This window comes from Lepisma saccharinum, chromosome 1, assembly GCF_977018435.1.
Source record: "Lepisma saccharinum chromosome 1, izLepSacc3.1, whole genome shotgun sequence".
Classification (NCBI taxonomy): Eukaryota; Metazoa; Arthropoda; class Insecta; order Zygentoma; family Lepismatidae; genus Lepisma; species Lepisma saccharinum.
Window position 1 is genome coordinate 35,220,163 of NC_139229.1, and position 26,787 is coordinate 35,246,949.

The 26,787-nt window shown below is 36.2% G+C and overlaps 1 protein-coding gene across 10 annotated transcripts in view; it reads right to left on the bottom strand.

Moving 5' to 3' along the window:
* Positions 1-26,787, bottom strand: part of LOC145994416 (uncharacterized) — a 574,460-nt gene that overhangs the window by 546,788 nt on the left and 885 nt on the right. The window lies entirely within an intron of this gene.

The following is a 26,787-nucleotide window of genomic DNA, read 5'->3' on the forward strand; positions in this document are numbered from 1 at the left end:
ATCATAGTGCTTCCAGTGTTTTCAAACTTTCTCACCCAATATTTAATTAAATTTGCGCTTGGGACGTCTCTCATTCCTGCCATTTTATAATGATCCTGGTACAAACGACGCACAACAACATAAAAATCATTATTTTAAAAAAACGCACGAGCACCAAAAGCACGTTGCTGCCCCGTAAAGCGCTCCATGGCAACTAAATATTAACAATGTTTGCCAAGCGTTTGCGTATCTCATTTCTCCGTAATGTGCGGGTTCAAAAAAAAATATTTCTGAGACACCCCTTATTTAAGTTCCTAGTAAATCTAGTACCGATTAATTAAATTTTGGTAAACTTTGATTTCTTTCTTTTACGAACTAGAAAAGAATTGCTCGAACATTTCATGTTAATTGTAATACACATATATCAAACTTATCCGTGTTCGGATGGGGCATATGCACATGTGTCCTTCACGCTAAATCCGACAAGGAGTATCGATATAGCACGCTACTTTTACTCCAAGATGTTAAATTACATGATTTGTATTTACCAGAACGTAGCGAAAAATATTATGGATGTTGTAATTTAATTTGCCGGCCGCCGTCGCGGAGTGATTACGACATGGCGCTACGACACCAGGCGTCCCGGGTTCCAATCCTGGCCTGGGCATGGATGTTTGTCAGTGTCCATTCATCAATTTCATCAGATCATTACTCATCCCTATTTTCGCAAATTAGCCAAAAGTGGCACAAAAAGCGAAGTAAAATAAAGCAAAGCAATCAATCAATCAATCTTTCTCTCTCTCTCTCTCTCTCTCTCTCTCTCTCTCTCTCTCTCTCTCTCTCTCTCTCTCTCTTTCTGTCTCTCTATCTTTCTGTCTCTTGCTCCTTCTCTATCTTTCTCTCTCTCTCTCTTTCTGTCCTTCACTCTCTCTCTCTGTCTCTCTTCCTCTCTCACTCTCTCTCTTTCTGTATCTCTCTTTTTCTCTCTCTTTCTGTATCTCTCTCCTTTTCCCCTTCTCTCTCTCACTGTCTCTCTCTCCTTTCTCTCTCTCTCTCTCTCTCCTTTCTCTCTCTCTCTCCTTTCTCTCTCTCTCTCTCTCTATATCTGTGTGTGTGTGTGTGTGTATGACTGTCTTTTTCTCCGGCACAGTGGTTTGGATTTCACTTTGAAGGTTCCGTCTCAATTAGTTAGTCTGATCACTAATTGGATCTAAAACAAACCCTTGTGATTGTGTTAGTGTAAATATTAAACACACACAGACACATACTAGGTCGAACTGACCTTCGTGGCGGAGTGGTTAGCTTAGCGCGCTACAACGCCAGAGGCCCCGGTTTGAATTTCGGCCTGGGCATGGGTTTCATTGCGATTGTCCTTTCATGAATTTAATAATTTCGCGATTAGCACAAAGTGGCAGAAATGCGAGTCAATCTAAACATGCGGGAAAAATCTGCACTTTATATTGCCATAGTTACATCCTATCGTAAGCTTACAGTATTCTGTTATCATCCCAGAAAAAAAGTTCTAGATCGATTCTAATATCACGCATAAGTAAGGCACAATGTTTTATGAAAAGCAGCAAGAAATGACTTACAACGGCCGCCTTAGGATGGGCGTTAATATGGCGCCCGAGCCCACGTTATGGGAGGGGACCGCGGCGCTCCGTCGTCGCAAATCCCGGCTTTTGCTCCGGCTCAGGCCTCCGCTCGCTACGGCGGTGCTCTTCCCTTCCACAATAAGCTCTAATTGATACAAATTAGTTCTGGTGTCGTCGGTAAATAATAGAACTAATTAGATCACAACCTGTATCAAGTGGCACTCATATTTTATAAACGAAATTCACTCCTTTCTAATTCAATAATTGGAAAGCAATCTAAGCGGAATGGTTGAGGAGGAGGAAAAAAATTCTAATTTGTATGTAATGAAGCAGAAGGAGGGGCTTAAGGGACAAAAATTCCATTCCTTGTTGACGTCATCGCTCCAACCCATTTTCTCCTCTTTATCCTTTATTTCTCGCTCTTCTTGCCGTCTCATTCCTCGGTTTTCTTTTTCGTCTCTCGCTCTCTTTTACGCTTCGTCTCTCTCTCTCTCTCTCTCTCTCTCTCTATCTCTCTCTCTCTCTCGGTGCTGGATTTCGTCAGGAGATGAAGTGCAACGTTGCAAAAGGAGGTAAGAAATGCTTGCGAGAATAATTGCGTAACGCTGAAGGTGTTAAATCCTGTTAAAGTGTCCCCCTTTTACAAGATGAAAGCCCTGTTACGATGTTATTCTCATATTTCGTAAGGTAGGAGAGGAAATAACTACATTTACTATGGACGTACAACATACTAAATTTCGGAAAATGTGTTTTTATTTCTCTAAGTCTATTATTTGTAATAGTCGCTTATATTGTTTCATTCTCTCCCTGTGCGAGAAGGTTGATTCAGCATTTCTTCCTCGGAATGATCTTCGTTACCTTATAGTCTAACGCTGACATGGCGACAGAAAAACAACAGCTACGTAAATTGGCTTTGAATTCCAAGGAAATGTCTTAAAGCCAGCATTGAGGATAATCATTAAATGTGGAAGCTTTCTGAAATCTTACTTGTGGTGTTTTCTCGATATACTTAACGTCGCTTAATTGTACACTTAGGCTAACCGCAATCCCTGAGAGGGATGCAATCGGACATAGAAGTGGAAGTAAGGATCCCCCCCAAACATATTGCCAATCCTTGACTACATCTTGTCCTCACTCGTGTATCAGAACATGTTATATGTACTCATATCATTTAATTTCTCTAAGATTACCCGTTGCTTGGAAAAGTCATTTTTTCCGACTTTTCGGGACACTGCGGGGGTGACCCCTGGGCCGATTCGGTTCACTACACCAAGCACAATCATGTGTATTCCTTAGGCATTTGTTCCCTTTTCATGTACATGTAAGCGAGCTTTGTTCTCAATTTTGTTTTCTCTTCTTGTGTGTGTTTCATTCTTTTTTTATTTAATGTGTCTTAAGTATCCAATGCGGTTGGTGGCAGAACAGCCGAAGACTGAACCTCGGCTTGCAATAAATAAAAATTGAATTGAATTTATCTTTCTTGCATGTTTTCCACTTGAAGACGAGAAACAATATACTCTCTCAAAATGTAGTGAGAGAATACATCGTAGGAAAGCAGGCAATGGATAACACCCTATTAAGTGTGAATTGTACAAAAACTATTGTCACCGCATTCAGACAAGTAGATATTGTACCCCATGATTAATAGTTGTATCTTGCATATACGTCTAAGAATGATTCTTTAACACGTTGTAAAAGCACTATAATATTTCCAATTATTCAGCAAGTATTGCTCAAGCAGGCAGCAACTCATGTGGCTTTTTCAGTAACTTCAGGAGAGTACTTGGTTGGTACACTTAACGAAACACAAGTCCTTGTCTCTTTTTCTTCATTCCCCACCACTTTCATATTTCTCATAATGATAGAGGTAGAAGTAATCAATGCTAAGTTAGTATTCTATGTTGGAGTTACAGTAATTTATTTTGCGTCTCGTTTCTAAACATTGAGAACTAGATACCAGGACAGAGAACATCCAAGAGTTGATCATGATATTGGAACGCAAGATACATTTCCTAGCAGAAAGTCACGCTAACCACTCTACCACGGAAATAGAGTTAGGGGGACAAGTAATCCGACATTATGTTGGCAACAGCATTGACTGATTTTCATTAGCGTGGCTTTTCTTCCACTTTTGACTAACCGAGACGATGACGATGAATGATGAAGGTTATGAAGGAACACAAAGAACAGTCATGTTCAGAACGAGATTTGAAACCGGAACCCCGAAGCACGCTGTGCTAACCACTCCGCCACGGAGGTCGACCAACAGCATTACGTTTCAAATGAAAAGGTGCAAAGAGATATACAGATCAGCTCCTGGTACCAGTCGTCCTGGCAGACAAAATCTGGAATTTCAGAGGAGGTTTGACTGAAGACATTACCCAGGGGACGCTGGGAAAATCCCGATTCTCGCATTCATCTTCCTTCGAGATGGATGCTCCACGTCACATCGTAAGATGCTGAAGAAGAAAGGTGCCAGAGGTGTGATTGATATTTGTCGCCATTTTGCCTTCTTTAAGGCGGACAAATTGACGCATATTTGTGCGATTCTGACGACCTGAAATTGCGGATTTATTTTCCACTTCGAAGGAAACCGTAGACCCTGACGGTGTGTTAGCATAGGGAACTCCAAACCTATTATAAGAGAGGGGTATAATTCACTTCCCCGTAGTACCGGTAACTGCTTCTTGCAGGACAACGAGGATAATCAGCTAGGATAATCTTCTGTAACGTTGTGTTCTCCCATGTGTATGCTGAGTACCACTTTACAGCCTCAAACTATGTTATGGAGATTTTATCATTAGAGGCAGTATAGATTTAGTTGTTAGTAGTGAATGACAGTATTATTAATAGTAATTGACTTAGTAAGATTTTAACATACATTTTTCTTGTGTGAAGATCCTGTATTGCATTTTGTTATAGTTATGGGGCTTATTCCCGTATTGAGTGACGTGCACAAATAGCCTATAGGCCTACAGTATGCTGACGTTCTCTTAATTTTAAAATCAATGGATTAATCTAGTGTTATCTATTTATTACAAGAGAACATTGGAAGTGAACTTAGCGCGGGATCCTACTGTATTTTTCTAAGTAAAACACAGAATTTAGACTTCATTTCAAAACAAAAATTCTGTCAAAATGCATCCACTTGTTGTTGAAGAAAGAAGATTCCCGCTCCCGCATAGCTAGATGGTTAGTGCTCAATCCTTTGGTGCGTGGTGTCCCGGGTTCGATTCCCGGTGGAAGCCCTCAACACTTCGTTGTTGACGTAGCGTCGTGATGACAATTGGGGAGCTACTTGAAAAGAACAGCGGGCACCGGTATCGAAAGCCAGGAAACAGCGGTGATGGTACTCGATCCTGTGACCACGCGTCGCCCAATGTAAAAGGCGCTCTGGCATGCCCTGGCCCTCAGAGGGCTGTAGCTATGGCAGTTTAGTTAGTAAATTGGAAGTGAATGACAAAAAAAATCAAAATATGAAAAATGAAAATAGCGTAGTTCTTAATAAAAGGATGATGAGACAGGTGAGTGCAGAAGGTTACATAATTTATAACTGCACAATTTATATTCCTGTCCAGATGTTTTTGGAATAATTAAAACAAGACGACTTAGGTGGACAGGCCATGTGGCATGAATAGGAGAGGAAAGAAGAGTTTACAGGATTCTTGTTGGGAAACCTGATGGTAAGAGACCTGTAGGAAGGCCAAGACGAAGATGGAGGGATAACGTTGAGATGGACCTAAAGAAAATCGGTAAGGATGGAAAGGATTGGATTGATCTTGCCCAGGATAGGGACAGATGGAAGGCTTGTGTTGCTGCAGCCATAAACTTTCAGGTTTAAGAAGGCTAGAGCGTTATCTAGCGTACTTCTTCGAGATGACTGTGAATCAGATCTGGTTATACTAAATGTTTCTGGGCATAACCTGTACAACAATAACCGGAAGTGGGGGAAGTAAAGTACCATAGATATGAAACGATTGAGTTTGGTATTTACCAAGAAAGTTCATCTTTTATTTCTTGTGTGTGTGTGTGTGTGAGCAATATGAGAAGTGTTGCAGAGAGATAGACGAGTCCCATTTCGATTACATATTTTGAACAGACTCCTACGTACTCGTCTCGTGAGTAGTTCCAAAAGGATATGACATAAGATCTTCCGAGGCAGCAACGTGGGGGAGACGCTCCCCCTCCCCCCTACCTCACACTTTGGTCTTTCTCCTCCACTAAGGCAGCTAGAAGTTGACAGGACTGGCGCCTGAAAGCAACATGAAGGAATGCAAGTTAATTACCAGCCGATAAAAACTAATCTGTGCCTTCCTTCACCGGCCCATGGTGGCTGCCACTATGGAATTTCCTTCACCAGAATTCAGAGTTGCCAACTCTTGTAAAACAGTATTACCATAAGGTGCAAAGAGGAGAATGATGCTGAGTTTGGAGTGTGGATATCTTCGAAAGGAGTATAAAGAAGATAATATGTTTTACGAAGCTCTCCGTGGAGGAGTGGACAGCGTAACGCGTCACGAAGCAAAGGTCACGTTATGAATATCCGGAGAAGTGCAAAGGCAACGTATAATAACCGAAATAGAGAGACAATACGGCAACACCTGTATTTGCATATCCCATGAGTGAAGAATAAGTTAATGTTACAATAGCCGTCAACCAGTTCATAAAAATGTACGGCCGTAGGTAAAATAAATTCAAGTTCTCCCTGTCAGAAATCTAACTCAAAAAAGCTACAAACATTATTAAACATATTTACGAAACTAGACGTACAAGTATCCAAGAACTTGTAAAATAATGGCCAAGAATATAATTATTTAACAGGGTCACTTACTAAAAACTCACATTTGTCTATATACAAAACATTATAATTAAATTTTATTCCAATTTCATATCAATCAATGTGCCGATTTTAATGTCCTCAGACAAACTTTTTTATCATCCCGACTCCTTGTCATCTATGTTTGAAGATTATGACAGTGTCTGAACAAATGTTTTTAACTTTTTGAAAAACGCTGGACTTTACCACTGTCTCTGAAGAAGTTTTTTTAAATTTCTCCCTACTTTTTCAAAGCTTTGTTTAATGTACCGTGTAGGTCCATTTACAACTTAAAATTTAACCTTTCTCTAGGAGCTTTTTGCATCCCTTTTGCAATTTTCAGGTAAGGATCAATCAATCAATCAATACTTTCATAGCAAAAATTGTCTTTTTGTTGTATAATTTTTAAAAACATACATTGTGCACCCATCGTAAGCTGATTCATGTTACCCAGTCAGTTCTGTAAATTGTTTTCTTGCGCAGGTTTTTTAACCGAGTTACAAATAAAAAGCCTTATGAAAGTATGTTCACATATTTTTATTGGATAAAAATCAATTTGATTCTGCCCGCCCTAATAGTTAAGCCGCCAAGTTCGATCCTCTCCACCTCCCTCAAGTTAAGTCCCACATTATGCCAAATTTTACAGGTCCTTTTTTAACTCGAAACATTGTCAGTGTTCTGGTGGTGTTAAAACAGTGTCAGTGTTCTGGTGGTGTTACAAACAGTGCATTTGTAGACATTCTCTAGTTGTCTTAAAGCGTTATTTCACTACACAACTAAGGATGTACCACAAGTCGCAAACGCCACTTCTTCGAGTCCAACATGGCGACGAAAAAATTTGCTTTGGAATTAACTGGCAATTGGCTTCTGTTCCCGGAGAATCAAAAACCCTTGAGAGGGAGAGAGAGAGAGAAGGAAAGACAGGGTAGGAAGAAGAGGGAGGGGGCATTTCGTTCCAAATTTGTCTGACGTTTGCCTTCCCTCTTTTCTGAAGGACTTTTTCTTGCTGGCAAACACAGGCTCCTTCATTTCCTCCCTTACCCCATGAAATTCCCTTCTCCAACACACAAGCCAAAGGTTCGCATCCAACCCCTTCTCCTTCTTCATTACGCGATAAAGAGTGCCATTAACATTCTTGATGCGGGATTGCAGATGTCACAGATTACAATCGAGGGGGGGAGTAAAGGGGTAGCTTCTTCAGCCACAGGGTAAAAAAGAATTAAGAGCCGCTATTGATTTTTTGAGTTCATGGTGTTGGAAATTTATCAAGCATTCTTAGTTATCCCTCTACCCTTTCCTCTAGGGAAGATAAACCCAAGATTGCCCTGCGATTGTCTAGGTTTACCCTCGCTTATCTTTTCACTGTGATTTGCAGGTGTTTAACTACTTGCAATGCATGTAATGTGGACACTGCATGGGGCCACTTTCGCTCGAAGATATTAGTTCAAGTTTCCCACGCTCGTGTGTATAGAATTAAATATAATTTCAATGTAAAATCCATCCTGGTAGTTTCAGCCCATTATCATCTATTCACTTTCATATATTGCTTTGTATGGGTAAGATAGACTAAACTACTTTTTAACGTGGAGATGATGATTATGTTCACTTAACTTTCAATTTTACAGCGTCTTTCACTTCACTCCATTACCACAGACAAATTACGGTTATACGTGTACAACTGGGCTTCGATTGCGTACTGCTCGTTGTGCCTGTTCGAGCGTTATTCGCTCGAACAAAGAAGCTGTCAATTCCCTATGCCATCTATTGTCATCCGTACGAACTATTAGACGACCGAGCAAAAAAACCTCGATGTAGAACTCTAGTGGACACATTAGCAAAGAAAATGGAATTCTATTGGTGATATTTTATTATCAAACTGTAAGTTATAGCACGTACTTCCATGTCGAACAAAATAAGGAAAGAACGTTTTCATCACAGGCATTAGAATAATCTTGACTGCAGTAACTATGTGTGTACAGGATGAAAGTTTTTGGTTGGGACGGGATTGAGAAGGAACATTTTTATAATCCCGTCGTTCTGGACTGAAACAATTCACAATTTCAGGCCAGTTTCTGGACGGGAAACTTTCGAAATTTACGGAGGCGGTGAAAATCCTGAATTCTATACACTAACCCTCCCAGCTTAAGTGACTATTTTTGCACCTCTGGAATAAAAACCGGTAATTTGAAAAAATGTTTGACACTTTTAGTGCACCATAACCACTTTCCAATACGACCCTTCGGAATTTCTGGACTTTTCTGGATTCCGAAAAGTCGGAAATCATTTCCCCAAGACGGCATCTGAGTTCGATGCGTTACAGGCAGTCATTTTGAATTATTTCTTTGACACGTAAAAACATGGATCATAGATGCCATGATGTAGAGCAGATTAAGCGGTCTCTGTTTTATATGTATGCATTATGAAAAAGTACAAAAATATAAAGAATTGTTCATCATCAAAGTGATGGATGTTTATGAAAAGGAAGCAAGGCGAAAAAATTGTCTATTTAAATAGTGGACTCAAGTCCGAATTTGTCAACAGAGCCAAAATATTTTCACTCAATTTCAATTTTATGATTTGTAAGAAAATAATAATAATAATAATAATATACAAGTTCTATGACTGAGAGGCAATGAAATCGTACTCTACCTCCCCTGAGAAAAAGTCCTGTGGGCGTCCTTGGTTTAAGTTCCATGTTCGGAGTACCTGAACCGGACTTCAAAGTATTAATTTATTAGTAGTGAATTATTTTGTAGGTTTCTAAATATCTTGGTCTTTATCTTACAAACCAAACTGAATTTTAAATATTACTGTACTATGGGAAAAAGCCAATTAATATATATTTGCAAATGTTTCCGTCGTTGCGGTATCTTAGGCTCCTCCTGGACAAAAGCCTAACTTTCAGGGAGAATATTATGGGTATCTCTGACATACTATATGGGATACATATATCCAGTGCTATGTATTCAGTTAATATGTTGCGCACAGACTAAATATCTACCGGATATTACTTCGTACGCTATAAGGAAGTGAGGTAGAAATGGTACACAATTTTAATTAAAATCAATCAATTTAAGGTGGGAATTTTCCTGTTAATATATTTTCATAAGTGGCTGTAGAGTCCACTCAGTCCTCTACAAGGTACCTGTGGATAAACAGATACACCCTCTACTGAGATCGGTAAAACAGATGCTTTTCGATACTTCAACGACGATACATGAAAGTGTACCTGAACACTCCCGTATGTTAAGGGTGATTTTACGTGATTTGTAGCTCTTATATTTTATCTTTTCCGTATCGAGTCTGACTTCCATGCGGAAGACCCGGGTTCGATTCCCGTGGTTACGGGTCCCCGATGGGCTTTTTTCCCAGCAATGTCTTCGCATAAAGTAGCTTTGAAGTTTATCCAGCCCCTAATAAATTAGTACCTGAGGGTTAACCTGGGAGGTAAAGGTTCTTCTTATCATACATATCACCTCCGTAAAGGACCGAGTTTATGAATGAATTGCATTTTATTCATGTTTCTGCTACATAAAGTCTCCATATAATTATATTATTACAATTAATAAACACAAATTGATTTACAATTTAAGTGTCGTAAAGTGTGACAGAAACTGTTGATAATGCTACTTATATTCCAAAAAGTAACTCTGTTACAGTTACAACCATTTACTGTTAAAAGTAGCACGTTTCAGTTAGAGTTTCTCGAAAAGTAACTACTTACTTCCAAACACTGACATGTTTGAAATGTAACGTTAGCCGATAGTAAAAACGAGGGGGGTTAGAGAAAAAGAGAGAGAAAGATTGATTGATTTTGTAAATCTTAAAAAATTGTGTACTCTTGTGTATGTTAAGTAGTTTTGACAATATCCATTATTCTATGATATTGTATCATTTTCTCAATAATTTCGTGTACCTTTTGCGAAAAATTACTTTATACACAAACCAATTTCAGCTAGGCACTGTCAACGTTAAAAAAAATGTTGATTCTCATGAACATTCACCTTCTGTGAATGGTGACAAGAGAGCCACTGAAATCCATAGCCGAATAATGTAATTTTTCGTGAAAGGAATTATTATACGTATATTTGTGTAAGAAGATAATTCCACTGTGCTTGTGCTATGAATTTATTTGTATGTATATATATATATAATTTGTATACTTTCCTGACATTACGTGCACTCTATATTTCTTATCATTCTCATAAAATTGTAAAATTCCAGAAATTGATTTTTATCTTTTGACGAATACAGCATATTTAAGCACTGCCTTGGACTTGTGACGTCACGGGTTAGGCAAACTTACGGGTGCACATATTTCGTAGCTGATATGCTTCACTGAACTATTGGTTTTACCATATTAGCACAGAACGGACTTAAAATGAATTTATCCCAAAATTGTATCTCACGTACACATGTAATATTTAATTACACGTATAGGAAATGTCAACGCAGCGAGTGGTGAATTCTATAAGCAGAAAATTCCATTATTTTTTTTATTTTTTCAACTGTTTTTTTTTTTGGTATGACCATGGGCAGTAAATGAAAAGTGTGTTTAGGACAGGCTTCATGTATATTTGACATGTTTTTCCCTAACTCGAGACAGGCATTTTTATTTTCCACCTCCGTCAGTATCCCTCCCTACCATTTTTAAAACACAAAGCTATAAATCTGTCGATGCGATCCTCAAAATCGGATTGACGCTAAAATATTTAAAGCATTGCGTCCCGATATCCACAGCTTTTTTTTCACTGTTGTTTTCACCTCCAGCACCACTGTACGCAAAAGGGCAAACAATGCGTGCGGTCATTAGCTATCGATGTTTCCGTTCCCGCTGATTATCTATTCCTTGACATCGGGACGTTTGGATACCGGGGGAATATATTTTTTAACCTATTCTGGAGAGAAATGAGACCGCCGCTTTGTTTAGTTCCTGATTCCATAGAGACGCTGTCCAGTCCATTCGTCTTGTCGTTGGTGTCGCAACACGATTTCCAGTACAAGAGAGAGGAGGGGGGATTTGTAACGTCCCCGATCCTCTTGTTGCGTTCGGTACACTTTTTTTTTTAAAAAAAAAAAAAAAAAAAGCTTTGTACGTGCGTGCGCCGTATGTGACATATCCGCGGTGAGTCAGCCGGGCGCAGTCCGTGATTTGCCGTACGCCGAATCGCATGCAATGTTCCAATCAAGAACTGACCCTGCGATTGTGTTTTGTTTCTTTTTTTTCTCCTCCGGCCCGATCGCTCACACAACGGCCCTCTCACATGCACACACGAAATCTTGTCCTCGTCGTGGTGTTTGGCGCCGATTAAACGATCGCTGATTATAGTGGATTCCGACCACGAACCCCGTCGGAGGGAGAACTAATCGAAATATAATAGGCTCCAAAATATGTTGCCTGCTTTTGAGGTACGCCACGGTATCAAGTACGTGCCAGTACATGTACAGAGCGATTGACAATCATCTTTTCGTTACAAACCTAACTATATAATCAATACCAAGAACAAACACAGCATTGCATTGTCAAAAAATCGTCTCTACCTTAGACCTGACAAATTGTACCCACACGAAATTATTTTCAATTTTGCCTCTAAAATCATGAAAAATGACCGTTTTCCTGCCACATTTGCCTTTAATATAGCCTAAAATATCCTTACAATCTATTGTGAAGGCTCTAGATATATATACGTGGGTGCAGACATTACTTGAATCCAAATTTAACGAGGTTTAGCGCTACACAGCACATGTTCAGTTCGAGTGTGATATTGCTTCACCTTAAAAAATTTAAAAAATCATCTGATCACAAATCATGAGAGACTGGTATTTCCTTAAAAAATACGATTGCAAAATTTAAGTGTTCCAAGTTAAAATAAATTTTATTTTATCACATTTGCATGGTTTTGAATCAGGGTATGACCGCTTTCTCACGATTTAAATATGAATCAATATTACAAGTAAAAACAAATTGCGAGCATCATACAACGGAAATAATTGTGCACACATCCATCATCTCTCAGTAGAGAAAGCATGTATTATATTGTTATAACGCATGTATTGCGAATTAATAATTATCAATTATAATTTGTTGAGTGGAAACTAGAAGGGAATGCAATCAAATACTTATTACTGAGAAAATATATTGTCGTGCGCGCGTGTAGCATATACGAGGTGAGTGAGCCGGACAAAGCTCGGATTTTCCGGACACCCGTACATGGGTAAACGTGAGCACCAGTTCTCCTTCTATGTGTGTGTGTATCATATAAGTATGCGTATGTATTTGTATAAATACATACGTACTCGTATATGTGTGCGAAACTAAAAGCTTAGATTTATAAAACACCTCATTGTCTTACTAACAACATATTTAGTATAGCTATTATTTTATTTTTGGTAATATTAGTTTTATTGATTTCCTCCTGCCCGGAATTTCTAACGATGACATTTTCGCTTGGCTAATTTTGGTTGCTTGTTGGTTGATTTGGTGTTTTAAGTCCTCTTTACGCAGAGTAAGGCTAATCGGGACTGGACCTACAGTTTAAAGTGGGATCCGAACCACTATATGCCTCCGCCGGGTATCGAACCCGGGACCGATTGATACAAGGCGACGACGCTACCACTGCGCCATCGGGGAGGCCCTGGATAATTTTGAGGCTAATACGTATAATTAACTTACTTTTATTCAGAGGGAACATTGTAAATCCAGATTATATTTTGTCATGCCTTTTTTGTGAGACAATATTTCGTCGCAAAAGTATTGAAGCGTGAAAAGCGTTTCTGTTCGGTTTAGAGCAGAAAACTAACATGAGTTCTACACATAATAATTTCCCCTGCCATGATAAATTTATAAATTCGAGAATTCTAGCCGGTTTCCGTGGCGGGGTGGTTAGCACATCGCGCTAGGACGCCAGGGGTCCCGGGTTAGAATCGCGGCCTAGGCTTGGATGTTTGTGAGTGTCCATTCACCAATTTTATATCATCACTCATCCCCATTTTTGCAATTAGCCAAAAGTGGCGCAAAAAGGGGATCAAACAATCGAGCATTCTAGATGAACATGAAGTAACTCACAAAAAATAATTGGTTTTCCAAGTGCAAAACGCTTAGTTTTGTTTGGATTCATGCGACAATATTTCTTCACGGAGCATAAAAAGAAGGCAGGAATTAAACAACATTAATTTATATAAATTATATCTTAATGTTTCTTCTTTTTACTTTACCTAAATGGTATTTCTACTTAATCTTTATGGGTCAAACATACTTACAATATAATTACAAATACTACAGAAAATAACAATATTTTATTAGACTGCATTTATATTAAATTATCTATAGTATTTATTTTGTAGTACTATAGAATACACTATATATAGTATACTAGACAAGTGTTGTATTATATATAGTATAGTACAGTAACATAATATTTTTCTGTAGCTATGTTACTTTGTTATAAGCCATTTAATATGTATTTTGTACTTTTTAAATGTTTTTATTGAGTAGAAGTTTTCTTAACATTAATAATAATACAATAATGCTGTATTTAGGTAATGAATCTATTTTCCACGTTGGAAATATTGTTTTTTTTTAATTATTAGATGTGTCTAAATTGAATTGTGACATCCGTAGCAACTTTTTTGTTTGTAGTGCATTAATTATACTTATCGAAGTGCAAACAGTGCGTAATACTCAGTATATGATAATAGGGATTGAAAAGCGATAGATAATAAACAGGATTTACATGTTAGAACAAACTTAATGTACAGATAAATTTTCATATTTTGTAATCTGTTTCATAGTCGTTAAGAATTCGTTATCTTTCTTTATCCAGTAAAAAAAATATCACATCAAATTTTTGCTCTAAGTTCGGAGCGAATCTCATCTGAAATAACATTAATTCTGATAGAATAGAATTACTGTAAGTACATATTCGAAGAATTAGAAATACACGTGACGAAGAGATTAGGTTAAAAACTGATGAAACATGTTCAAGACCAAACACATAACGAGATTCGGACATCCATACCTTACGTTACACCAACCAATAGTATATGAAAACCGCAATAGGAACATGAGATTAAATTTAGGTCAGAGTTTTAAACTCGTTCGCACATGTTCGCAATCAAGAATTGCTAGTCGAAATCTCCAAGATAATACACCAGTTACGTTATGTATTTTGAAATGGAATTTCATACTTGGTGTCCTTAAAATTATGAATTTGAATATATGTATCTTATACTGTATTTGTAAATATGACAAATGACCTTTGTTATTCATACCATGTTGATTTAGTCGATTGATTGGTTTAGTGTTTTAAGTCCACTTTATGCACAGTAAGGCTAATCGGGACTAGACCTACAGTTTAAAGTGGGATCCGAACCACTATTGCCTCCACCGGGTATCGAACCCGGGACCCCTTGATTACAAGGCGACGACGCTACCACCGCGCCATCGGGAAGGCCCTTCATACCATGTTGTTCGATATTGCAATTTAATAATCATTACATTTGTTTTTCTTTTCATGAAGGGTTATGTGAAACTGTAAATCTCGATTCCGCGCACCATATACATGTTATATATATATATATATATATATATATATATATATATATATATATATATATATATATATATATATATGTATGTGTGTGTGTGTCTTCTTTTGGTAATATTTTAAGTCGCTTTTCTACTACTTGGGTTAATCACGTCGCTAAGTGTAACTGTTGAACTAATGAAATGGTGATGATAGGAAAAATTCATTGATGCAGTCGTATCTGAGCAGAGTTAGATCCTGAATCCCAAGGCCACTCTGTCACGGAAGTCATTAAACTTAAAAAAAGAAAATTATAACATATTTATAAAACATTTCGTGAATTGGCTCCCATTCCTATAAATAACCAATCCCATTTCGAATTAAGTACGTTATACCCATGTGTATAAGAAGATATAATGGTAAATATAAAGCTACTCTGCGTATTGCAACATGTCATGATGGGCTCCACACATGTCTTCATATATTTATTTTATTAAGATTAACGATCATGATTTTTGTGTAATTTGTTTGCAAGAAAATTTCCAGCAGGAACTAATAGTTACTTTACAGGTACAAGTAACTGTATCTAAGTTACTTTTTAAGTGAGTAACTTTCCTAACACTGAAGCATATACTGTGAACGGTAGGAGGCTTAAACGTCGTTACGAAAATTCATTGCTTTTTCGTCAATGAACCACATGTCATGAATTATTCTGAGAATAACATCAGGGGACAATACCTGACTAATAAACTTATTCACATACATCCTAATAACTTCCTCCGCCATACTCTTACCATCAATTATTATATACCTCAATTCTTTACACTAGCCGTGTTTGCAGGTGGGGTTTTGGAGACATTATCCGGAATAAATTTGTAACATATTGGTATGGTATACAGGATAGTGTTAATTGCACCGGGTTATTTTCACCGATCAGTTCATTTTGTGCTAAGTGTGCCGATCTTAGAAATGTCCGATCTTGGTCTAAATTCATGTTAATAGTCTCTTAGCATATTCACCTTCTATTCGCCTGAACCAAATAATACCTAATCACAGTTCCCTACAAAATTACAATCCCAAACACTGAAATGGAAAAAATATGAAGAAAGGTTCCAAAGTCATCTAAATTGACGATATGTTTATCTTCCAAGAGTATACTATAGTTCACACATATAACTACGAGGATAAGGACGTTCCGTGTTCGTATCACCTTATCATGGATCGTAATCTAGCAGGCACGCATTGTTTGGCTTATATTTGTACAAGCACTTGCCTAAAAATTGAATATGTATGAGGCTGTATTGCATGACAGACAACACTTACATTATTACACAGTAACAGGTGTTAAATGATAGGCTTGGAAGCGAAACGGAAGTGCCTGTTACATACATGAATACTAAGTGGTGTTGATACAATCAGCACCTTACATCTAAACGGGAAACAGAAACTAAACGAAAATGATCTTGGTATAGGAAAATGTTATTGCTCGCGTAATGGATCCTTTTGTGTAATATTACTCGACGATTTCTGCAGATATACACTATTGTAATATCTTACGAAGATCTTCATATTTCATCGCAGATTTTGACGCCATCTTCGTTAAGTATTCTATGTTGTTATCTCCTTTGACATGTAAGAAAAACCCCAGCGACACTTGTTTTCAAATACTGAATTTTCAATAGTAAGTACTGCAATACCGAATTCGCTGCGCAAGTGCGTTTCCAATTCATAACAAAACACACTTTAGTCGATTCGCATTTACAATTTTTAAATATAATTAACAAAACGCTTCTAAACTTCTAAATACCAAATCTAAATCTCTTGCAACGTAGCCAATGCATAGCCTGAACCATAATCGACAAGTGGCGCGTGGTCAGCGGGTCGATTCCCATCTAATACTTTCATTTCGTTTTGCAGACAGCAATCATTTCTCGCTCTCGGGCTACAAATTACATTCGATAATTACTGTTTATACGGATGGTAATTATGTTAATTAGAAACAATTGGTGTCGATAGCAGTCATATATAAACTCTATCCCCGGAATTTGTTAATAATTGGGACATAGAGAGCTAGCTGTTTTACAACCCCTAGTATTTGTGTGCGAAGGAAACGCTGTGGATCACAAATCTGACGACGAACCGAAAAAAATAACAAAATCTCTTGAACATCATCAGATTGCATGTACCTAGTGTTAGTGTATTCATAATACCGATTAAATTCCTCTTTTTAAAACGAACATTCATTCAGTTTTGATTGAAGACGAGTGTATTATTTGAGAAAAGTAATTTGCAAAACATTGATCAGCAAAGAAAGGAAATTTCCAGCACGTTTATGTTTTCTGAATTGTAATTAGAGAGGAATTTCTATTAATCTCTCCGTTAATTTTCTGTACTATTGTTTCTAACATCACTAACTTTGTAAGATATGGTGGACATATTTGCCATACAGTTTTATTATGAGCAGATAAGAGAAAGGACCTGTCTTGCTTATTAACGACGCACTAGTATCAAACATGCACAGTAAATTTCGTCAAAAATGTCTTAAATTCCGTCTAGAGACTGATGAAATAAAATATGATATTAAATGAGAGATTTAAATTAATACGCTTCGCCGTGCCAAAGCAGCCATCAATCAAGAATCGGAATGGATATTTATATTGCTGAACATTCGGCCTTCGTACGAAATGAAGTGAATTTCGACTTTCATCCGACTTTGTTCCCGTCTCAAAAAACAAAATATCAGTAACACATGTAAATATGTTGCAGAAGCAGTTAGTAATACCGTTCCACAAGTGCGAATTCGTTCAGTAGTAAAGTTGTTGTACTGGATATACAATTTCTCACATAATGCAGTTTTATTTTACATTGATTTTTTTTCGCCTCTTCCGGTCTACCCTTGGTTATTCCGTATAGTCCTAGTTTTTTTGGAAAATCTTCATAATCTCTCATCTGTCTACCTCGATTTATCTGGAATTCGCTATGTGTGTATGTGTGTACTTACACATACTCGTGAGAAGAATACTAATACCCATAATTACTAATACCAATTTGTATAATTTAGTGTGTTATATAAACACATTGTGTTGTGTTAACGATGCTCGTTGTATGCTCAAACGTAAGCCAGTTGCGATATTTTGTGAAACAAAATAGAATCAATAGCGAAAATTCACACGAATAACATTCAAAATTATCTGTAGAATGTGCCCGAATTTGTTTTTAACACAAAACGAAATAATATATTAAAGATGCTTGCAAATCCAACGATGGTTTTGTAAAAAAGAGATCTTTTAGAATGGTATATAAGAGCGCGGAAACATTTCAATGGCGTTTCTAGAATATGTGGCATTCTACGTCGATGAACGTCGTAAAGCATCACGCGATAGCTCAGACACGCGAACGAGCTTGACTATGAATTCATCTAGATTTCGCTTAGTTTCGGAATCCTATAACGCACCACTCGTAAATGACAATATACTGTACATGCATATTGCATTCACCATTGGTGCAACTGCACTCAATGCAACATTTTTGTTGTTTATGGATTAGTATGAGGTGTACTTTTCCGCGAACAACTGTCAAACAAATAGGGTTCATAGTTTTTACTGAACAAGGCACTGATTTGTTTTATATTTAAACCGGAAATAGTTTCACTTCAGGAACTACCTTATAGTGGAATCGTACCAATAACAAACATTTTTTTAAAAAAAATTGGAGACTTATTTTGGACCTCTAAACATCATATATTACATATGTTTTAATTACATTAATATTGTATAAATCACTGGGCATATGATTTATATATCAATATAGTATTCAGTAGTATAGGCCAGATAAACACGAATTTTGGTTAAAAATTCAATACATATCCGAAATGCTTCAAGTATTATGAGTCATAGTAGTACAATTTATTTATATTTTACTAAAATGTGTGCTCGCATGTGTAATCTTTAAAAAAATATAATTCACAATGTTGTGCATTGGTATTATTCATCGAGAAATTCAACAAGAACTCGTCTCATTAAGGAAAACAACGCTAACCACTAGGCTGAGTGTATACGTTAAGTTGTTCTAATGTAGCGAAGTATGGATATCCTTACAAACAACTATTCAACACACAACATTAATTCACATTTTTGTTAAATATTACGGATTCTATTTGTATTCCGCCAATTCTTCTATGAACGTGGTATAATGATACATGTATGTCTAAGTAATAAACAGACCGATATTTTTATTCAACTTATATAATGGCGGAACGCATAATAAGCATTAGGTAGTATCTACATGCAGAACTATTACATTTAATGAAGTTAGATGGGAAATACTTGTGTCATTTAATAGGTGAGAATATGCCAAGCATATGCGTAAGTATTTAAAAATATTCGTAATCCACCAGACTGACGTGGATAGCAGTATATATATACCTATATGCAGGCAAACTTAATGAGCAGTATTTTCATTGCGCGACTAACTTGAAAATGTGAGTACGTAAAGTATAATAAACTTTGATAATAACTAAACAATATTTTTTTCGAAAGAAGAAAAACAAGGAATATTACAGCACGCTGCTGTTGAAGGAAACTTTTTTGTTCCCAATAATTGTGATGTGCGCACGTACAAAAATTGTTCCAATGAAGTAGTGCATGTAAAAATGCAATTATTATGAAAACAAAATCACACAGGGAATTATATTAGAAAAATCATCACTAAGACGCAGTGTGACCTGTCGTAGCACTTAGAATTCAAACTACAACATCCGTTAAACGAAAATAATACTAAACGTTACAAGTATCTTCTCGTGAATTCCATATAGAAATACAAATAAAGAGCTATTCTCCAATACATGTACGATGTAGCAAGTACGTCGTTGGGCATTTCCTAGCACAGAGTAAATCGCAGCGTCGATTAGGTCACGTGATACTCATCCTAACTCTGCAACTACATGGCATTGTTAGTGACCAATGTTCGGCAGGATACCGCTGAAATAAACAGACACACTAAACATATAGTTTCAAATGCAGGCGTGAAGGTAAAAAAATATGGCGACGTTCTCATGTAAAAGCAAGAATATTATGTTTATCACGTCTTACATACGCTTCATGCCCTAAGCCTACTAATATAGCCTGCATACGTATACAAAATCGTGCGCAGTTTAATACAATAATGTGACGCGCTTTCTCTTGTAGCAATCGCATATTGTATCCAATTGAACAATACTTATTTCATGCGATTATGTTCATTCCGAAGAGCTTATGTATTGATGTGTAAATTAATTTCAACATTGAAAGTCGTGTAAAATGTCACATGGATGAGAGATTATATATTTTTATCTACGTAAATTCTTTCACGACACAAGATAATTTTAATGTACCCTGTCGGAAACACTAATGTATTAAACCTTTGTCAAACTTTTAATAGTACAACATATTGCAGCATCCATCCGAAAATTATATGTATGTGTCTATTTAATAGAAAATTCTATGATTGTGCATTCCCATAAATATCAAAGTAGGAACCTGACGTATGTCTTCCGAACCGGAGAACAAACTAAATAAATCACATGTCTTGATAACGTTAGTTCCGATTCTGCATAGCATTTATGTGACACGTCTTGTTCCGAATTTCTAACTCTAGGAGTTGTACGTGTCTTCTCCGTTATCAATTGTCCTATGTGCGGAATACCCAGGTTCGAGTCCCTTGCAGCGCATCAGTGACTCTTCAAATTAAGCTGATTTCAAGTTAGCCTACAAGTATGAATCGGCTATTAGCATTGATATAAATATGAGCATTAGATCAATGAAATCACTTCATTATTGCAAACAAACAATATGAAGAAATTGTTTTAAAAGCTTGGAAGTATAGATTGGAAGATTATTTTTAGAACTACAAGCATGATATAAACAAGAATATTTCTAGTATTCGATACGGTATCTTATTGTCGTCAGTTGTTATACCCAGGGTTCCTTATCTAAATTAATTTTTATTTTTCCTATTTTAGGTTCTTTCTTTACCACTTTTTGGCTAATTGTGAGAATGAAGATGAACTGTATATACAATTAATGAATAAACATTCAAAAAAGAAGAAGAGATCGTGAATCAACAATTCAACGCGTTACGCTATCAAGGCCGCTCTCGTCATAGATCAAAACATATATATCTTGCGTTTACAATATCGATTCAGTTATATTTGCCTTCATAGTGATAAGAATGTTCATAATTAACCAAAAAATAATCGTCAATTTCAAGATGATTGAAGACACAAAATTGACGTTTTGCTACCTGGTATTCGTATCTGCGTTATTTAGGTCACTGTCTGCATGTACCTGTTAATCATGGCAACAACAGCAAGATATGAATAGATGATATACGGAAGAGCAAACACTGGATTCATCCTAAGGCAGCTCACGCTCCACCACGCGAAACGGTGAGCAACGTCTTTAACCGATTCGTAAAAGCAACAGAATCGATATGTAATGAAGGTCCAACCGAAATTACATCGACATTAAACTATCGTCAATACATTGTAATGGAACTTGAAGTAAGGCAAATGTTTTACAATACTGCAATGTCCTAACAAACGATACATGACAATAAACCCTGAACACGGAGGCAGATTCAGCCTCCGAAACGTAGGTAAATCTCTTTTAAAAAATAACAGTGGTTAAAAGTTCAAAAACTAGAATGAATTAGTTCGTTAGTTTTGAATTCTATTTAGGGTCCATGTAATTATGTTACCCTAATTTTTCGGTGAGGCCGCTCATACCAATCTAGTATGAGTTTCGTAAAATAGACATAATATCATAGCACTCCACTGCTATGAACACGGAATATGTCATAAATTTGGAAACAAACTCACAAATAACTGATATTTTCGTATTGATACTATACAGCCAAAATAAAAACTTTATTATATTGTTAATTTACACACGTTACATAATACATATTATATCATATTAAGAGTGCTGTACCGCATAGAGCACTAACGTTAATTGTAATAGGTATAAACTATCACCCCCCCCCCCCACACACACACACACACACAATTTGTGTCCTATGTAGAGGCAAAATACGTGGGGATGTCATAAGACTTTGAATCATATAATACGCATCAATATACTTTTCAGATTTATGTATTTATATACAGTGACAGTTTCATCCTCCAAGTTCCATTCACGCATAGAAAAAAACATTACATCAATGTTACCTCTGTCTTCCTTATTCTTCAATACCTGGTATTGAACCTTGGCATTTCAAGTTTGATTTTCAAGGCAGATATCTGCTTTGTGATTAATAAAAGATGTTACACAAGAAACATCTATTATTATCTGGACATTTACGGAAACGTAACGTTGTAGCAGTTGAGCCATAGCGATTCCAACGAGCGAATCGTAATAGAAAACAGAGGCGTTTAGGTAATATGTCGAAGTAAACTTATGGAAGGCTCTTTGGACTTACCACACAACCGAAAATTATAAATTTGTACTAAAACAAAAGCTATATGTGTCCAACCGCCAGTAAGAATTATATTTTATCATCTCTTTGATATAAAATTTTAATTTTTAGTTGCTCCCCACCCCCCGTACCAGCCATGAAAATATTAGTACCAGTCATAGCGAAGAGAATTCAAAGCATTTTATATACAGTAATAGCCAAATTATGAGAGTATCGAAATTCAAGTTGCATTCCTAAGTACTGTAAAAATGTAGGACATAAGATGACGAATAAGCGCACAATTTATAGTGCTGCACGCAATGTATATGATGTAAGAAAAATTCAGTTCATATGAACAGAATAAAGTTGAGTTCGTTATTTGAGTGTGTGTAAATATTTACATAAGCGGAAATTGTCAAATCGTGATTCATTAATGTGCAATGAAGCAAACAGATAAATGGGAAAATGACTATACAAAATTTACATTTTGAAGAGATCAAATAGCGTAAAGTTTCTATGCACAAACCTATTTTAAACTAGAAATATCAGTTTCAAATGATTACCTTCTCTGAATTATGTTACTGCTTATTTGTGTCCTATTTCTTCAATGGTGTAAGGGGTGACCTTCCACGTAGTACATCTAATTGTCAACCTCATTTCCACGTAGTCCACCCTGGACTGCATTTTGCAGATTAACGAGGCTCTGGTAAATGGTCCTATGGCCAGTATAATTCTGTGTGTTGTCCTGTTTTTTGTCCTTATGTGTGCTGAATGCCCGTTTACAGCCTCAGTTTTAACGGAATTCAGAATATGTTAAGACTTTAGTTATGCAACGTTAGAGTTGCTATTTGTAACGATAAGGGACTGGACTCCGTATAATGTGACGGGTACAAAGTAGCCCAAGTGCTGACGCACCCAAAATTTTAAAACCAAATTTTAAAAAAAAATCAAATACTTATTTCTTCATTCAAATAAAAAGTCGTTATTATTAGGTTTAAACAATACGTCTGAATGGCCTAGAAAACAAAATGTCTCGTTTCTTTTACATAGTTTTCATCCTCATTTAAATATATTTTGGTTAAATATACTACAGTGACTCAAATCTTAGTATAACTATACTTAAGTATATAATATTGATGATTTCCTAAGGAAAACGAACGTTTGACTACTTGCAAAAACTATCTGCAACATGTTTGTACGTATTAGTAAATGCCTCCTACACAACAAAAATTCAAAAAATATAACCTCTATTATATTATACATCGTACAAATATGCTGAGTTAATTGTTTTCAGATTCAGGCAATTACAAATATATTAGTTGGAAATGTAATCCAGCAAGGTGATAAAAGAAATCAGCTCATAAAAAGTATTTCAAACAAATTTTCATTATGCAATTTTACCATGGAGCTAGTAAGTTGTTAATGAACTTTTAGTAAAAAGTACCAAAAGTTGCAAAGTTACAAAATCTCAATTTGAATACAGGTTAATACGAAACAACCCCAAATTTGTCTTACACAAACGTTTCTGTAAGTTGTACAGGGCAGACAGGCATGAGAACGATTTCAAATTAGAAATATTATTTTTGGATTGCTATAAAGGCACGGGGATAAGTGTTGACATCGGAATAAATATAATGCTCTTCAAACGGAAGAATGTGTGACATGAATCTGCAGATATTTGCCAAATGACACCTTTCACATGTCTGAATTACTAATTTGCGTTTTTAAGAAATAATTTCAGTAGAAGAAGATTTGATAAAGTACAATTTATGAATTTAAACAGAACAAAACCGTTACGTTCTAATACAAGAAGCTTATTCGGCATTCAATAGGAATATAGGGATGGACTATTGCAAGGAACATAGAGATTTAATTCTTAAGAAGTACATTTTATATTATGTACCTCGCGTCATTTCTCTATATTTGAGTTTTACATCAAATGAAGTAGTAATATCAAACTACAAATTTGTGTACATGAAAAAAAAACATGTATGATTCAATATAAAAATGTTATCCAGCGTGCATACCGAATTGACTACATCTTTAGTATTGATTAAAGGGTAGATAATTAATTTACACCTGAACTAGTTCGGAGTACATAAATGCTTTTCTATTGAGTGACAATTTACTGTGTAGCCCTGTAAAATGATGCAGAGCGATCATTATGGCGCAAAAATGTGCGTCAAGTGGCACTTCATCGCAGCGAGCGATGCGATTTCGTTCCGGAAGCGCGCGCGACCTCCGTGCTGAAATGTGTTACGTCTGATTCGTTATATAGCCTTTGGTATTGCTTGGGTTGCAGGATATATACAGTTTATCAAATCATAGGAAAATATATTGAATGAATTGACAGTTTCTCCAACTATCACGCTAATATAAGCGGATATATGTGGATATGGAACTAGAAGCACCAACCACGCACAATCGCGGCTCGTACGTTCAGAAGTGCCCCTGCAAAAGCAACAAAATAATGGAACAATCCGTTTGCAGTGAACTTTTAACAGATATTAATGAAATATTAACGTAACATTAAATAAAATTAGAATTAAGCGCTGATCAATAAGAATGTTTTTTGTTTGCAACGTTGCCGAACGCACGACTAAATAAATATTTTGCACAAATACAAAGTAAACGCATTCATATTTTTTTTCTTTGTGCCATTCGAATATATTATGATTCACTTTGTTCTAATTTTCAATATTCAGCCTCATGGTGCAACCTATGTGACAGAGAGCTTTTCTTAAATATAGTAAGAAGTACTTACAATACCAACGCCAAACTGTACTCTTACAGCCAAATAAATACATAATTACATTTTAGGCAGTATTGAATGGGAATTGGTGGCATTTCAATAGGGCGCACGAGTGTCGCCGTACAGTCTCAAAAGGGGGAAAAAGAAATGAATAGCAAGTATAACTTTTAGCACCTAAAACAGACTAATCCAACTGAAAAAAATATATCGGATTCCTGTAAGGGAAATAATATGAACAGTATTTTACTCTTTGTGCGTTTGCACGCATTTGTGATTCCTGGTTTACTTAAAATTAAAGTTGAAAAACAATAACAATTAGAAATATTCGACATTGCAATCATATATGAAAGCTTCCGTTATGTGACTTATGCATCTACGGACATATTGTTATGTGAGTAATGTAGAGTACTGCTAATTTCTTAGTTATTTAGAGTGTGCGTATGTGTGTGTACGTTACTCTTACTTCTGAAAATGCTATGAAATTCTGACGAACGCAACACATGACGGGCGATTTTCAATTACTATTAAATAGTTCATAGACAATTAATTCTAAATATAAATCTCCATTTGGATATCAAATACACTATTCAAGTGGAAAATGTTAACATTTATAAATAAAAATTACTTCTAACACTATCACTTTGCAACTACTTGCTACTTATTTCAACTTCTAATAACTAAATACAATTCGAAAATCTAATATATTAGAATTTAAAATAATCTACAGTACTACAGAATTACATACCTTACGATCCTAAAAATACAAGTTTCAGGTTTTGTATATGTAAGCATTGTAAGTATCTATGCAATTGACACATATGTGTCAAGACCTAATTGAGAATTTTAATTCAGCATAGGACTGAAAATTTAGGGTCCAGTTATTTGTCGCTTGTATACAAGATTTTTTTCATGGAATTGATTGTGTTTATGTTCAAAGTTAAGAGACGCGTTAGAGAATGGTTAGAATATGGGGCAGATATCGAGATGTCTTTCGGAAAAGAGCGCCAAAGGAGTCGTATGTCAAGTATTCGATGGAGAATTACCTGAAAATGATAGGGCACCACAGCGAATGATTTCTGATATTGATTTCGTTCTGAGTCATTTCAAGTTACATCTTCGAGAACCATCACGAAAGAGAGAAAGCGAGGTTTTGGTCACGAAAGAGAGCTGAAGCGGTTCCATTGGATGCCGTGTCATGTATGAAGGTTTATGCTCTTCTAGAGAAAAAGCGTGCGTCAGTTTCGATCTTAGAAGAAATGATTGAACAGCGCATATATACCACACAAAACGACGGAGAGAATACAACACTGTACTGAAGAGTTACATAGCAATGTGTTAAGATACATAGAAGATCTCGGCGGACAAGACATGTCTTGTAAATTATATATACTTTTGTAAAGAATTTTGTGAGGTTTATTACTAGAAACAACACAAATAATGATAATAATATTCTAGTCCTAGAATTGAATCTTTCAACATTTAGATCGTGGGAAAAAGTCGAAGAATTGTCAAACTTCCTAAAATGCAAATACCTAAATTTTGACGAAAAAGGTCACCAATGTACAGACACAATAGGGTAAGAACTAAGAAAAAGTTGTAACAATTTTAGTAAAATCCAGAGAATTGAGTTATATGGCAGAAGTTCATTAGGCAATGGTTCAATGCTTCAAAGTCATGATTTAGATTAAA